General features: G+C 36.7%; 1 protein-coding gene across 1 annotated transcript in view; it reads right to left on the bottom strand.

Moving 5' to 3' along the window:
• kcnh5b (potassium voltage-gated channel, subfamily H (eag-related), member 5b) overlaps positions 1 to 15,685 on the bottom strand; it is a 74,036-nt gene that overhangs the window by 20,768 nt on the left and 37,583 nt on the right. The window lies entirely within an intron of this gene.

Here is a 15,685-nt window from a genome sequence, read left to right as displayed (position 1 = left end):
CATTAATTCGTCATCTTTGTGTGGTTCCAAACCTGTAAGACCTTTGTTTATCTTCAGAGCACAAGTTAGATATTTTTGATTAAATCCCAGAGCTTTCTGACCCTGCACAGACAACAACTCAACTACCATGTTCAAGGCCTGGAAAGGTAGTAAGGACATCGTTCAATAGTCCATGTGACATCAGTGGATCCACTGTAATTTTTTGAAGCTATGAGAATGTGTCTATGCAGGGTCAGAAAGCTCAAAAACATCTTAATTTGTGTTCCAAAGATGAACAAAGGTCTTACGGGTTTGGAACGACATGAGGGTGAGTAATTATTGACAGAATTTTCCTTTTGGGGGGGACTATCCCTTTAAATAAGAAAATTCTGCCATCATTTATTCACCTCACGCATTACAAAACTCTATGACTTTCTTTCTTCTCCAGAACACAAAAGATATTTTAAGAACTCTTTCTGAATACTAAAAGTTTTTCCCTTGCTCTTGTCTGTTCTTTATAGAAACCCATCAATTGACTACAGAAAGTTTAGAACAAAGTGCATGAGTCATGTGAACTTTTTTTGCATTTTTGTCCTTCATAGTATAAATTACAATCGACTTTTCTTATATAAAAATGAACATCTAGACATTCTCCAAAGCATCTTTTGTGTTCAACATAAAAAAAGAAGTCAAATGAGCTTGGAACAGCATGAGGGTGAGTAAACGACAAAATTTTAGTTTTGTGGTGAACAGAATGGAATTTGTGACAGATTGTTTTTGACCTAGGCTACATTCATACCAGAGTGCTCAATTCTGCATTATGTTTTAAATGTGGCCAATATCAGATTTCCAGTGTGAACAAATCATGGTTCTGAATTGACCCATATGCACAAAAGAACAAAATGAACAGGGTTGCCATGTTTTCACCTAATTGCTTCCCAAAACACAATTGCGTTCCGGGGCTACAGAAGCCAGCAAAATTATGCACAGGCAATATGAAAAATAAAGACAAGGATGTGATAGAAGAGAGAAGAGTTTTGAAACTTTTCGAGCCGTCATGTCTTGCTTGTATATAAATTTGTCACTGTAATACTTGTGAGTTCTGACATCATACTTCCACTGACTACCTGTCTTGATAACTTTGGGTATGTGAAATCTTTGAAGTGACTCCCATCCCAACAGAATGGAATTAGTGACCTAGGCTACATTCACACCTGAGCTTTAGTGCTCAATCAAATGTGGCCAATATCAGATTTCCAGTGAACAGATAATGGTTCTGAGTCTGACCTGACCCCGTATGTGCAAAAAAACAATAAGAAACAGGGTTGCCAGTTTTTTTACAACAAAGTCCGCCTAATTGCTTCTCAAAACAAGCCCAAAACCAGCCCAATCGTGTTCTGGGGGGTCAATATTGCGTTACTTAGGTTATTTCAACCCTCAGAGTTGTTGAAAAACTAGCCAAATTCCATAGAAAACTGAATAAATACTTTTTTTTTAGATTTAGCAACAACTGTGCAGTGCACTGTCATACGGAAGTGAATATGGAGGACATAAAGTAAGTAATTATGGGTTTATTTATAGTGTAACCTGTAATACTTATGGGTTCTGACACATCACACTTCCACTGACTACCTTTTACAACAGTCTTGATAACTTTGGGTATGTAAAATTTTTGAAATGACTGCCTTGAGTGCAGAATTGTGACTAATGTTGATCACAAATGACGTAAAAGTCACATAAATTCCCATAGTTCACACTGTGGTCGCATTACAAAACATCTGACCTGTACTGGATAATATGGAAGTGGAACAAATCGGAATTAAAAAGATCAGATTACATGTGGTTTTTGCTATTCACACTGTCATGAGAAACACAGATCTGAGTCACATGTGAGCAAAAAATCAGTTTTGGGCCACATTCAAATTGGATTATCATTACATTCAAATTGGAAAATGTAGGGCAGGAACTTGGTTCTATTTAACAGTTAATGATGCATTAAAAACTAGATCAATGAATTTTCATTTCATGGCTAGTTTAAATATCAAGGCCAAAAGGAAACTAAACCTATTCACAAATGCAATAAATGTGAAGCGCACGACAAGCTTAAAGCTCAAGGATAATTTTTCAATTATCTCTTGTTTTCAGAACTGACAGAAAGCCTGAGTGAAAGAGGGCAAGAAACACTGAGAAACAGTAAGAAAGCAGGATAATTGCTGCATTAGATGAATGCGGTATTATCAGAGAGGAGTGTAGTTGTCTCTACTCGTTTGAGATGCCGTAGATCAATGGCACACTGATCTCTCTCGTCACTTTCCGCAGATCCATGGCGCCAGGGACCTAAAATAGACCTTCAACCTTCAAGTCCCAACCCTTCGCTGATTCCATAGGACGCAGCAGTGCTGAACATGCAGATACCACAAGAACAACAGACCACACACCTGGGCAGACCAAAAACCTTATTAGGTGGATTTGAAAAGAATATTTCTTGTTTTTGATGCTGAGCTCAGCATAATCTCACCACCGAGATCGTCTGTCACAGGTGTTTGTCCTGCCAATTAAAAACTTATTACTAGTAGCAAAACATATTTAATTGGCTGCACATGCCAGACCAATTAAACTACAATTAGCAGCTACTAGGATTGAATGCACAAATGTGCTTTAATTAACCTTTCAAAGCAAAACTGAAAAATCTCTCTCTTTTCCTGAAAATCATTGTTCTGGCCTCATTCAGTGCAATCCACTCTTGTGTCAACTCTAATAATAGGTTGTAGAGTTGTTAAGATGCATTCGGTTATACAATGTAATTGCTATTCCAAATAGCTTTATGCAAACAATATTCTGGTACAAAAAATAAGGTGTGATTCACATGGTCAGGGTGTTTATTTTGATTCGAACATACTGTGTGCAGCAGATCTGGCCTGCAGAGACTTTGTCAAGTGCTCCACTGAGAGTTGCAAGACATTTGTAGTACAGCGAAGAGACTGTGGGGATTTACAGTTTATCTCAGACAGAGGAGCAAAGCCACCAAACATGGTCTCCAAGGAGTCATGAGTTACCATGGCACTCTGTTGCCTTGGGGACAATTGCACCTATACCTTCAGGATCTATACTGTGATATTTTATAATACTTTAACAGTGTGTGTAGAGGTTGAGAATGTTAGGTGGAATATGCCGTAAGCAAATATGCAGCGGAAAACAAGGCTCTGAAACCAAGCACAAAATTTAAAGAGATGAAATATGTGTCATTTACTCACAGTTATGTCATTCCAAACCTGTATGACTTTTTTCTACTGGACAACAAAAAAGATAATATTTTGAACAATGTTGAACTTTTTTTTTTACTAAAATTAAAGTCAGTGGGATTCAAAACAACATTAGACCCAACATATTTCACTACATACAGTGCCTTGCGAAAGTATTCACACCCTTTAATTTTTTTCACGTTGTTAGGTTGATGCCTTTTATTAAACTGCTTTAAATTACTTTTTCCCCCACATCAATCTACACTCCATACGCTATAATGGCAAACCAAAAAACAGATTTTAACATCTTTGCAAATGTATTAAAAATAAAAAAAACTGGGACAGTTGAAATTTAGCTCAGGAGCATTCATATTACTTGTAGATGTTACTACACTTCAAGAGAAGTTAACCTGTGGCAAATTCAATCGAATGGGTATGATTTGGAAAGGCACACATGTCTTAATAAAAGGTCTAACAGCTGAAAATGCATATAAGAGCAAAAACCAAGTGCTGATGTAAAAAAACTGCCTGTAGACCTCAGAAACAGGGCAGCATCAAGCCACACATCTGGGGGAAAAATCTGCTGCATTGAAGGTTCAAAGAAGCATGTAGTCTCTGTTACCCTTAATGGAAGAAGTTTGAAACAACCAGGACTCTTCCTAGAGCTGGCCTCCTGACCAAACTGAGCAATTGATGGAGAAGAGGTCAGAGTGGTGACCAAGAAGCTCATAGTCATTCAAGTTGAGCTTCATGATCATATATACAGATGGGAGAAACTTACAGAAGGACAAACATCACTGCAACACTCCACCAATCTGGGCTGTACGGCGGTGTGGCAAGACTCAATCCTCTCCCCAGTAAAGGCACACAAAAACACACTTGGAATTTGCAAAAAAGCACCTGAAGTACCCTCAGACTGTGAGAAACAAATTCTCTGGTCTGATGAACCTCAATTCCAAGCATCATGTTTGAAGGAAACCAGCCACTGCTCATCACCTGCAGAGTACCATCCCAAAAGAAAAGTGTGCTGGTAATAGCCTCATGCTGTGGGGCAGTTTTTCAGTGGCAGGGACTGAAGGACTCATCAGAGTAGAAGGAAAGCTCAATGCATCAAAATATTGAGATAGCCTTAATGAAAACCCAGTCCAGAGCATTCAGAACCTCAGACTGGGCAGAAGGTTCACTTTCCAACTGGACAATGACCCTAAGCACACAGCAAGAGTGGCTTATAGACAACTTTGTGAATGTCCTGGAGTGGCCCAGCCAGAGCCTGGGCTTGAACCCAATCAAATATTTCTGGAAAAACCTGAAAATGTGCATCTGCCCCTATCAAAGCCGACAGAGCTTGAGAGGTGAAGAGGTGAGGAGGAGAAGAATGGCAGGTAAGTACTGAGTTAAGGATATGAATACTTATGCAATGTACTTAAGTTGTGACAGTTCTGTTTTTACTTTGTCAATATGGTGTCTGGAGTGTAGATTGATGTGGAAAAAAGTTATTTAAAGCAGATTAACATAAGGAAGCAACATAAAACATGGAAAAAAACGAAGGGGTATGAATACTTTCTCAAGACACTGTAGGCAAAAACACAGGCTATTCAAAATATCTTCTTTTGGTTTCAACCAAACAAAGAAATTCATACAGGACTGGAACAACATAAATGATGCCAGAACTTTCACTTTGGGTGAACAATCCCTTTAAGTAAACAAGTGACTCTAAGAATGTTTTTCCTTCATTTACGCACATTTACAAGGGTTCTGTTGAAGACAGTCCAGCGAAAATTGTTTTGGGTAAATGTGAGCCATATGGATAAATGTGACTAATGACTTAATTTCATCTCATTCGTCTCCCGCAGAGCCACTCAGCTCTACACCTCGCTAACTCGGCTCTCCAGGAGCTCATCTTTCTCTGCCCAGACACCCACCACCCTCCTGGGCACAGAGAGACACTGTGGGTCCAGGCCTCCCGCTGGGCTGGAGGAGAGACAAGGCCTCAACTTAGTGGCCATTAGAGATTCATGATTAATGGCGCTGTATGGTTCCGTCGCTATGACGACTCAAGTGAGAATGATAATCTAATGCGATTTCAGTGAAGTAGCTGATTGAAAGTTTGAAAGTGAGATGATGGCTTTAATGGAAGTCAGTCTGATAGCTGGAGATCCAATCAAAAACAAATTAATGCTGTCAGAGAGACACCAAATGTAAAAAAAAAAAAATCTATTATTTGAGTTTTTTGGCTTTTAGAATAAATGTGTAAGCCTTAAGGTTATATATAAGCTAGCATGTGCAATGTGCACAGTCTGTTCTGCTCTAGAGACACGATAACACAGAGTGGATCATGTGAGCGAGTCGGCGCAGACCAAAAAATGCAGAAGAGAAGAGAAAACCAAATTTTCAAACTACACAACCTCAGCATCATTATGATCACTGTTTTGCTTTAGTAAGTGTCTAATAAGTGAATCGAAAGGGGTAATTTATTAGACTGTGGCTGTCATACGCTGTCAAATGTGGCTTTACAAAGCTCAATGGCTTTGGCCCAAGCTGTGATATAAATTAAACGCTATTGGCTATTTAAAAAAGAGGTGTGGCTGCTTGATATGTCCTGTCCTGTCTTGCAGTTTCAGTTGAAATTACGTCAACACATAGAATAACACTGCGCGTTTCAAAGCACTTCAGTGGACCATTAATCTCTGAAAATCATATGCTGGTTTTGTTCTGTTTTGTCACAAATCTCTTTTACTGCTTATTAAATTGTTTTCATCACCATAGCAACCAGAATGCAATTCTAAACTAGCAGTCAAACTCTGACAGCAAGAAAAGAAAGATTTAGAGACACTTATAGATGAACAAAAGCATCTTGTTCAGACCATCAGTCCCAATGCATTTCCATTTAGAATCCGATCAGATTTATCAAGTGCAAATGGCAAATAAATAAAATCAGGTCAAATATGCTTTTTACAAATCCTATTCAAATCACATTTATGGAAATCGTTTCCATCTGACTGCTCTGATCGGATTCCGCACAGCTTTTTTGCTTGTCACTTTCTCACACAATGTACTACCTGAATATGTCAGACATTGTTGTGTGATACACACTGAAAACTAGTGCAGAAACAATGTTGTGTTGTTGCGAAGTGCAGGTCGAGTGGAAAATTACAGTACACTGCTAGTCAGCCTGGTCTACACGCTTCTTTGAAGCTGAAAGTGATGGAGATGGCAGCACTGAATAAAGCCATGCAAACATCTGTATTGCAAACCCCTCCATGGTGCTGTTGTTGTTTTTCACAAGATATTCCAGAAAACAAATGATTTCCACAGAACACACAAATCTGATCTGAACAGTCGCATTATACAGTGTGGATAGTCAATAATAGTCAGATTCCTAGTGGATACACACAAAAAAATGGAATTGGACTGGCAGTATGAATGAAGCTTGAAGAGATAGTTTACTAGCCTGGGTTTCCCCATGCTGCCTTGCGCGCAGCACGATTTTATTCACGCTGCTAGGCAGCCTGGAAACCATGGACCAAATTTTCACCTCAGATAGGAAACCAATCACAGAACGGGGAGGGAGCAGCAAGACGATGACGCCTTCTATGTGACTCACCAAAGCAGTTTGTTTATAAATATGGATCCAGCATGGCAGCAGACGCGAAGTTATCTTTCGATGCAGCCTTAGATAGTTACACACAAGGCGGTTTCTCAATACCAAGTACGCAAAGTTCGGACTTGCGTCCTTCGTAGTTCGGACTTGGAAGTTTGACTTGGGAGTACGAACTCTTGAGGACGTGAGGATGCAAGTCCTGCAATTCTGCAAATGGAACAGCAGTGTACTTGAAAACGTCAGTCAGCTCGCCTTTTCTACTCCGGTTATCTTCACTGCTTCACTGTATGTATTTACAATAAGACGAAATATGATATCAACCACCTCTGCCTCTTTTCGTTTTCATTTAAACATATTAATAGCTGCAAAAACGTAGTTCAGGGAATGTACAACATTACAGTGAAACGAAATATTTTATATCAAACAGCATTTCCTCTTTTCCGTTTCATTTAACGTTCAACATATTAATAGCGACAAAAATGTGGTTCATGCAACGCGTTATAAAACAACAAGCATCCTCTTAAAGGTTCATAATGACCTATTAGTCCAATAAGCATTTAAAAATGACTCCCCCACCCATGTGATGTCAGGTTAAAGAATATTACAGGTCAGGGAAACCATTGTCTGGGTCAAGAGCAAGAAAACATATTGTGATTCAAAGCTCTAATAGGGGTATTTTTACAAAAAGGCAGAAGAAATGAAGTTGGAGCAGAGATGAGAGGCAAATCATATCCGAGTCAACTAAAACAGGCAATAATGTAAAATCTCTTATTCTCACCATTTATTCTATCAAAAATACAGTACAATATTATTACATTTAAAAATTAAAATGTTTTTTTTAAATGTAATTTATTTCTGTGATGGCAAAACTGGACTGGTCTTTAGTGTCACCTGATCCTTCAGAAATTATTCTGATATGCTGATTTGCTGCTAAATAAAAAAATTTATCATCAAAGTGCATACCAATTTTAAAGGTTTTACTGTCACTTTTGATCACTTTAATGCATATTTGCTGTTTTTTTAATTAAAATATTATCATCAATGTACATACCAATTTTGTAAAGCTTTAAAGCTTATATTTAAAGCTTAAATTTTTAAGCATTTTATATATACTCCAAAATAACTCAAGGCAGTAACAATTTAATTTTAACAAACAATATATTTAATTTTAACAAACAAAACAATAATTACAATAAAAGGAAGTGATATCAAACACCACTGCCTCTTTGTTTTTCTCCAAAATATAAACCACAACTCTCTTTTCGTACTCATTTTAAAAATAATAAAACATTAATATGTGATTTAAGCTATATGTGCACTGTGTATAATACATCTTTACTCTATGTATAATAAAATGAAACATGACAAGCACAACTCTGCCTTTTTTGTTAAATGTCAGTTTTAATGAACAATATTAGTAGTCATAAGGGTACACCGCCTGCCAAAAATGATTAATGGCTTTGACCTTTTGACCTTTCCCCCTCCCCCACGCCCCTCCCCCCTGGGGCCCACCCACGTAGAGCATGACCACGTGTTTGTCCCCGCGCTGAACTAGTGAACTCTACTGACCTTGTTTGATGGATTGACCAGGTGCGACGTCAACGGATGACAGGTTTATGGGTTGTTGTGAGGATTTATGAAGGGGTATACCGGGTGTTGCGTCAACGGGATGACGGGTTTACGGTTGTAGCGAAAATTTACAACATGCTTACCCCGGTGTTGAACCATCCAATGACGGGTTTACGGTTGTACCGACAAATTTACGAGCTGCTTACCCCGGTGTTGAACCGTCCAATGACGGGTTTACGGTTGTTGTACCAAATTTACGATGGGGAGTTACCCGGTATCGCGTCAAGCTATATCCCCCAGGGATGGTGATATATGTTGTTTGCGCCGGGTAGTCCGGTGTTGCGCCATCAGGGTAGAGAACTATATCCTGTTTGCGTGTCCATCCGTTGTTGGGTGAGGAATGAAGCTCTGAAGAATGTTTTACGGTCTAGTCCTACATCAGTTGTAGGGAGGGGCGTTTATGTATGCTTATTACAAAAAGATGAGTATAAACAATTATAAAACAAGTGCAAATAATACTAAACATAAAATCATAATCATAATATAAATAAAAAAAGTAAAAACCTTAACCTTTTTACAGTCTATGGGGGTAAGTGTCTCCGTCTGCGTGCGTGTGTCTGTGGCCCTCTTTGGTCTCATATTCCCTCATCAGTGTGCTTGTGTGCAACAAGAGCACAGAGGCCCATTTGACCTCTTTGACCTCATACTCCCCTCCTCAGCATGCGTGTGTGCAACAAGAGCACATGTTAACAAAACCATTTGAACATCTTATATGTAAAAGTATCCGTACATGTAATGGCTGTATATAAAATGCTTTTCAGCAATATAATAATAGGAAATCTGTTTAAGAGTAAAATCTGCTCTATTTGAGAGGGGCTAGTCTGTGTCTCACAACCATTTTCGCAGTGGATTCGAATTAGTTCTTACTTCGCCCTACGGTATACCACTGTTTTAAGAAATCTGTGGATCGGATTACTGTGTGAAAGAGAGGGTTTGCAAACATTTTAAATGTAATACATTTATTTTACTAGTTATTTTTAATAAACGAAATGCAACTTATTCCTCCTGGCTTAAGCTTACATTTTAGCTGAACCATAATTTATTTCACATCAAACACAAAGTCTTTTATTTTATCCATAACCTTAAACCATAAAGTCTTTCTGTAATGTTTTAAAAATATAAATGATAACACTTGGGCCCAACAGTGTAGCTTATTCATGTATACATTCAGTCCTCCAAGTCGTATTCTCTTCTATAAAAAAGAAATGAATATAAACGATGTGATCACACATGATATAAAACAAAGCAAAACATTTACACTAGATTTTAGGTAACGGCAAGTATTGTAATGGGGAGCCAGCAATGTCAAAATAAGTAAAGGGGAAAAATGTATTTAAACAGACCAAACCATATGGATTATGGGTGACCTGGACATGCCTGGGCATGTCAGTTTGATACTTTGAAACCCCTTAACCTACCCAATCACAGTAAACTTTCTCTATTTCTATATTTTTTAATAAACATTATTTACTATATTTTTATAAAGTTTTTGTACTCTACAAAGTGAACACCTACCCGTCACACAAAAAGTTCAACCTACTTCCATTTGTAGTAAAATATTTTAAGTCATTTAAATTATTATAGTAGGACTCAAGACATTTCATCATAAATCACATTTATGTTGTTATATCAATGTAATATCCAAATTATTAGAAAAATGTGTGATCTGATAAGTCCTTTAAACATTTCAACCTAAAAAGTGACTCAAGTACAAACACTCACACAAACAAACATGAAAAATAAAACACAAAACACAAACAAACATGCAAACTAAAAACTAAAAAGCAAACACGACGCAAACTCAAACACAAACAAACATGCAAACTAAAAACTAAAAAGCAAACACGACACAAACACAAAACACAAACAAACATGCAAACTAAAAACTAAAAAGCAAACACAACACAAACTCAAACACAAAACACAATCAAACATGCAAACTAAAAACTAAAAAGCAAACACAACACAAACTCAAACACTCACACAAACAATCATGCAAACTAAAAACTAAAAAGCAAACACAACACCAACTCAAACACAAAACACAAACAAACATGCAAACTAAAAACTAAAAAGCAAACACGACACAAACTCAAACACAAAACACAATCATGCAGACTAATACACAAACATACATGCAAAATAAAACACAAAAAGCAATCACATGATGCAAACTCAAACACACACACACACACACACACACACACACACACACAAAGCAAAAGACAAATTAAAAACATGTAAAATATTGTCACTAAAATTTTAAACAAGTATTTTTGTTTTCTCAAAACACAAACATGTACGATCACGCTGCTCACGTATTATTGTAGCAAAACATCAGCAGCATTCCCAAACCCCCTCAGACCTCAGAGGGTTAAAACAGATGGTAATGCAAATATAATTATACATGACATCAAAGTATCAAACATGTTACTAAATCATTCATTGTACATTGTACTTAAACACGTATTCAACATTTAAGTTTATTGAACCCATAACCCACTTATTTTAAAGATGATATTAAACATTTCCATGTTTATAAAAATAAACATTTACAATACTTTTAGACGGTCATGTATATAAAACATAGTAACAAACATGTCACTTCAGCAAAACAAATCATTATACAACGTTCATTTTATATTTTTAAGTTTATTGAAGTTATAAAACATAGTAACAAACATGTTACTACATCGAAACAAATCATTCGTCGCTCATCTTAAACATGTATTCAACATTTAAGTTTATTGAACACATAATTCGCTTATTTTAAAGATGATACTTAACATTTCCATGTTTATAAAAATAAACCTTTACAATACTTTTAGGCGATCATAAATACAAAACATAGTAACAAACGTTACTAGAGCAAAACAAATCATTATACAACGTTCATTTTATATTTTTAAGTTTATTGAAGTGATAAAACATAGTAACAAACATGTTACTACAGCAAAACAAATCATTCATCGTACATCTTAAACATGTATCCAACATTTATTGAGGTTTTGATCTTATAAAACACATCATGTACTTATTTTAAAGACGATACTAAACATCTCCATGTTTATAAAAATAAACCTTTACAATACTTTTAGGTGATCATACATTTAAAACATAGTAACAAACATGTTACTACACCAAACAAATCATTATTCAACGTTCATTTTTATTTTTAAGTTTATTGAAGTGATAAAACATAGTAACAAACATGTTACTACAGCAAAACAAATCATTCATCGTACATCTTAAACATGTATCCAACATTTATTGAGGTTTTGAACTTATAAAACACATCATGCACTTATTTTAAAGATGATAATACACATCTCCGTGTCTTTTATAAGAAGAAACCAAATGCATCTTCTTCGAATACTCGCTGACTTTACGCGTAAATCACACAACACATGTGAGGAGTGTCTTCTAGGGCTCTCCTGGGAATATACAGTTGTTCTGAAAAAGCTAAATGAAAAACATTCGGACGCATACGAGACTCCCAATGTAAGGAGAAATCTCCACAGCCCATCTCATGGATGCTTGCAACTAATCGCGAAACACACAACATTATTTTACACTCACTGTTTTAATTTGTTTATTCAATTATTTAACACACATACTTACATTCAAATTTTACGCCTAATATACTGGTACTTTTACTTTTATCAGTCTGATAAATGTGTGGACAATACTGTACATGATAAAATGGCAATCATGCTACCGAGTAAATTAGACACAATGTTTTAAATGCTACTAAGCCAGATTATTCCTACTTCTTAACATTTAAAATTTTACTCTGAGGTTCCAACGCAGGGGAACCGGGTGAGATATGTTAATCCTGCAACATATTTTTTATATATATATATATATATAGCTTTTTCTAATTGTATCAGCTGAGCTTGTTTCAACTGTTTATAGTCAATTTAGAGTAGAGTAATAGAGTCAACCTTATCGTCCTTGCTATTCCCCACATACAAACCATAAGCAACAACCTAAATTCAATAAAACCAGTTACACATCATGTAAGAAAGGCCTCATAACGCATACAGTCAAGCAGTATCCGCAACTTCTCTTGATTTGGTGTCATCGCTCTTACAATTTGCAACTGATTCAGTGGGTAGGTCAAGATCATCAATAATGTTCTTCACTTTTGAACTAGCTTACTGTTTTTTTCCTTTTAGGAAGATCTGATAACCTGAGAATACGAAAAGAAAAAGGATATTGGAAAAAAATAAAATATAGAATAGAAAGAAAAAAAATTACTTCAACCTTGTACTGACCTCTGTTCACAGTCTTTATCAGGTTTCTGATCTGAAACATTAGGGAAACAAAGACTGTTAAGGACAATCCATGCGCTACAACATGCTATCTTATACAGTGTACAGTTTGCCTTCAGCGGTTATGTGGATGTGTCCAAAATATGAGGCCATCATAAAAATACAACCCCATAAATAAATAAAACAGCTTATATAAAATATACTTTGGGCCTTTACTTTAGACTCCAGATGTACACGATCAACATTATCTAACGGTTAAGCAACTCCATCTAATGACCATTTTTAATAGTTTCATATACCAACATTTATTTGCTTGTTTGTTTGTTTGTTGTAGACAATGTACATGTATTACACTTACAATATACCATCACATTTGATTTGCCAGACGTTGCAGAAGTCATAGTCATTGTAACGGAGCCTAGACTTGATCCAGTTATGACAGGGGCATATATAATACCGCCATTAGACGTGGAGCTCTTGCCTTTTTACAGAAAATGGGTCAATTAATATATTAGTTAATTGTACATCTGATAATGATTCTCCATTATTAATATATAAATCACACTAACGTTTTACATGGATGCATGGTCCTTGTCTTGAAGTCTCTGTTGAATTAAAAAAAAAAATAAAATAAAAAGTGTTATTTTGAATGGCAAAAATCAGGCTATGGACTGTATTGCAATCCACCTACTTTACTGAGATATGTATTTAAAAGTAGTCCTATTCATAGCACAGGTCTTTACTATGCAAGACAGTTCGGTTACCTGTCACTAAAGTTGAACTAGGGCCTATCTAAAGACACTTGTGGGCACCCAGCTAAAACTCAGGACTAAAAATCCATCCTCCTTCTTCTTTAGATCATATTATATCTGTAACAAATCACTGTTAATGTACACAGATTTCACACTAGGCTGTATGACGTTTGTATGTTTTAGCCTAAATGAAAGTATGTAGGTATTTTATGAAGGTATGCAGTAGGCCTTATGCACCCATTATTGCAAACCAACTTGACTGTAGTATGTTTTGATCCATTTTTGGTCGGGAGAAAATTAATTTACATCATCTTCTTTCAGCAAATCTAGAAATTTTCGACACATAGAATAAAAAAGAAAAAAAGAAAAAGAAGTGCTATAACCTTGTATCGGCATCGGTTTAGAGTCTCTATCAGGCTTCTGATCTGAAACATTAGGGAAACAAAGATTATTACTAAGGACACTCAATACATGCACTACAACAATCTCATCTCTACATGCAGTCATCATCATACCCAGAATCTCCCTAGTGGTCACGCTGATTGTCTCTTTGCTGTTAACACAGACGTCTGTCACATCAGGCCGTGTTTCCTTTTTCAGGCTTCTTACAATCTTCATTTCGTTCTTAAGGTTTGTTTTACGCTTAGTATCCCCCGTACAATCATGATTCGGATCGCGCTCATCGACGATGACCTTGTTCATCGGTTTGATCATTTGTCCTTTGTAATACGGTTTAAACATAGAGTCTATGACGACTTTTACACCGCACATTTTTTCTGTGGCACAGCTGCACTCCGATTGATCATCCGCAGCAGCGCCAGACCTACAGTTGTGCTCCATCAGGTTCGGCGTAGTTTCAGACATTCTTTTCAGAATTCAGTTTTCTCCAAGACGTAGCCGTTTCCTAGAATTTCGGATTTGACCGTTTACTCCGCGAACCCCCAAAGTGTTATAAGCGGAAAAATTGCAGCAGAGCCGTGGTTCAGTAAAACAGGGTTGTTGTTGTTTTTGATCAACAAGACGTTGCAGTAGGTTTCGGCTTCCAAACTTGGTTATGTTCACAGTGTCGGGTGAACTCAGTTACTGCAGAGTTGATGAGGACAGCAGTTGCTGGTTTTACAGATAGGGTCCACCCACACCCTTGTTGTAAGGTCTAAGAGGGTTGTGGCTGGAAGGCTTGAAAATCAGTCAAGCACACAAGATAAGTTTCGTTCAAGATAGTTATAATATTTTGATTAAAGATTATAGACTCAAAAAATAAGAGCCACGAACCAAGTGGTAACTATTATACCAAAGATAATGATAGGTTGTTAAAGATTTTAGTGCCAATTCCATAATAAAAATGTTTCAAATAAATTTAAAATTGTGATAAATAATACATGCAACACTAGACATCAAATGTTTAAAAGGTGTAAACATATGATAACATTTGAATAAAAAGAGGCAAAGGGGAAATTGAATCCAATAAATGTTTATTAAAACAATTAAACATATAGCAAGAAACAGAGGAAAAGACTCAACGCTTTACAATTTTGTTGTGCTGCTATACATCCAATACATATTGATGCATACCCACAATAAAACACTGACTGCGAAATTGGTCTAACTTGACTGAAACAGCTTGTCAATGGTTGAGAAAACAGTTTTTAACACAGGTTCGTCGCTCGCGTCTAAATATAGATTTGTTGTGCAGCATCCGAAAGGGTTGTCCTCAGGAATAGGCCAGGCGTCATCACGCTCATACTCAGAGTCATCATCAGAGTCCTCCTCAGAGTCCTCCTCAGAGTCATCATCAGACTCATCCTCGGAGTCCTCCTCAGAGTCAGACTCGCTGCTTTGAGACAAAACTTTCTTTTATATTCCTCCAGATGTTTCTTTACCCTTATGAGATGATTTTGATCGTGATGCAATTTTCTTTCAGATTCCTCCCGCTGTTTGTTTACCCTTATGAGATGATTTTGATCATGATGCGTTTTGTTCCAACAGGCAGATAGGCGTACGTATTCTGGTCTCGTTGAGGCAAGGTATCTCATACCCGCCGTGACAGCATCCCACTGATAAACGTACCTGATTTTTCCACCAAAATTAATTTTGTCCAAATTTGATTGTAGAAGTACGTCCAGTCTACGGCCGTCAAAAGCAGATAGCTACATTCAGGTATACGTAGATCTTCATAATCCAAACGTAGAGTTTCACAGTCTGCAATGT

Source organism: Garra rufa, chromosome 2 (genome assembly GCF_049309525.1).
Source record: "Garra rufa chromosome 2, GarRuf1.0, whole genome shotgun sequence".
Lineage (NCBI taxonomy): Eukaryota > Metazoa > Chordata > Actinopteri > Cypriniformes > Cyprinidae > Garra > Garra rufa.
The sequence above is the reverse complement of the archived record's forward strand: the minus strand, read 5'-3'. Positions and strand labels throughout refer to the sequence as shown.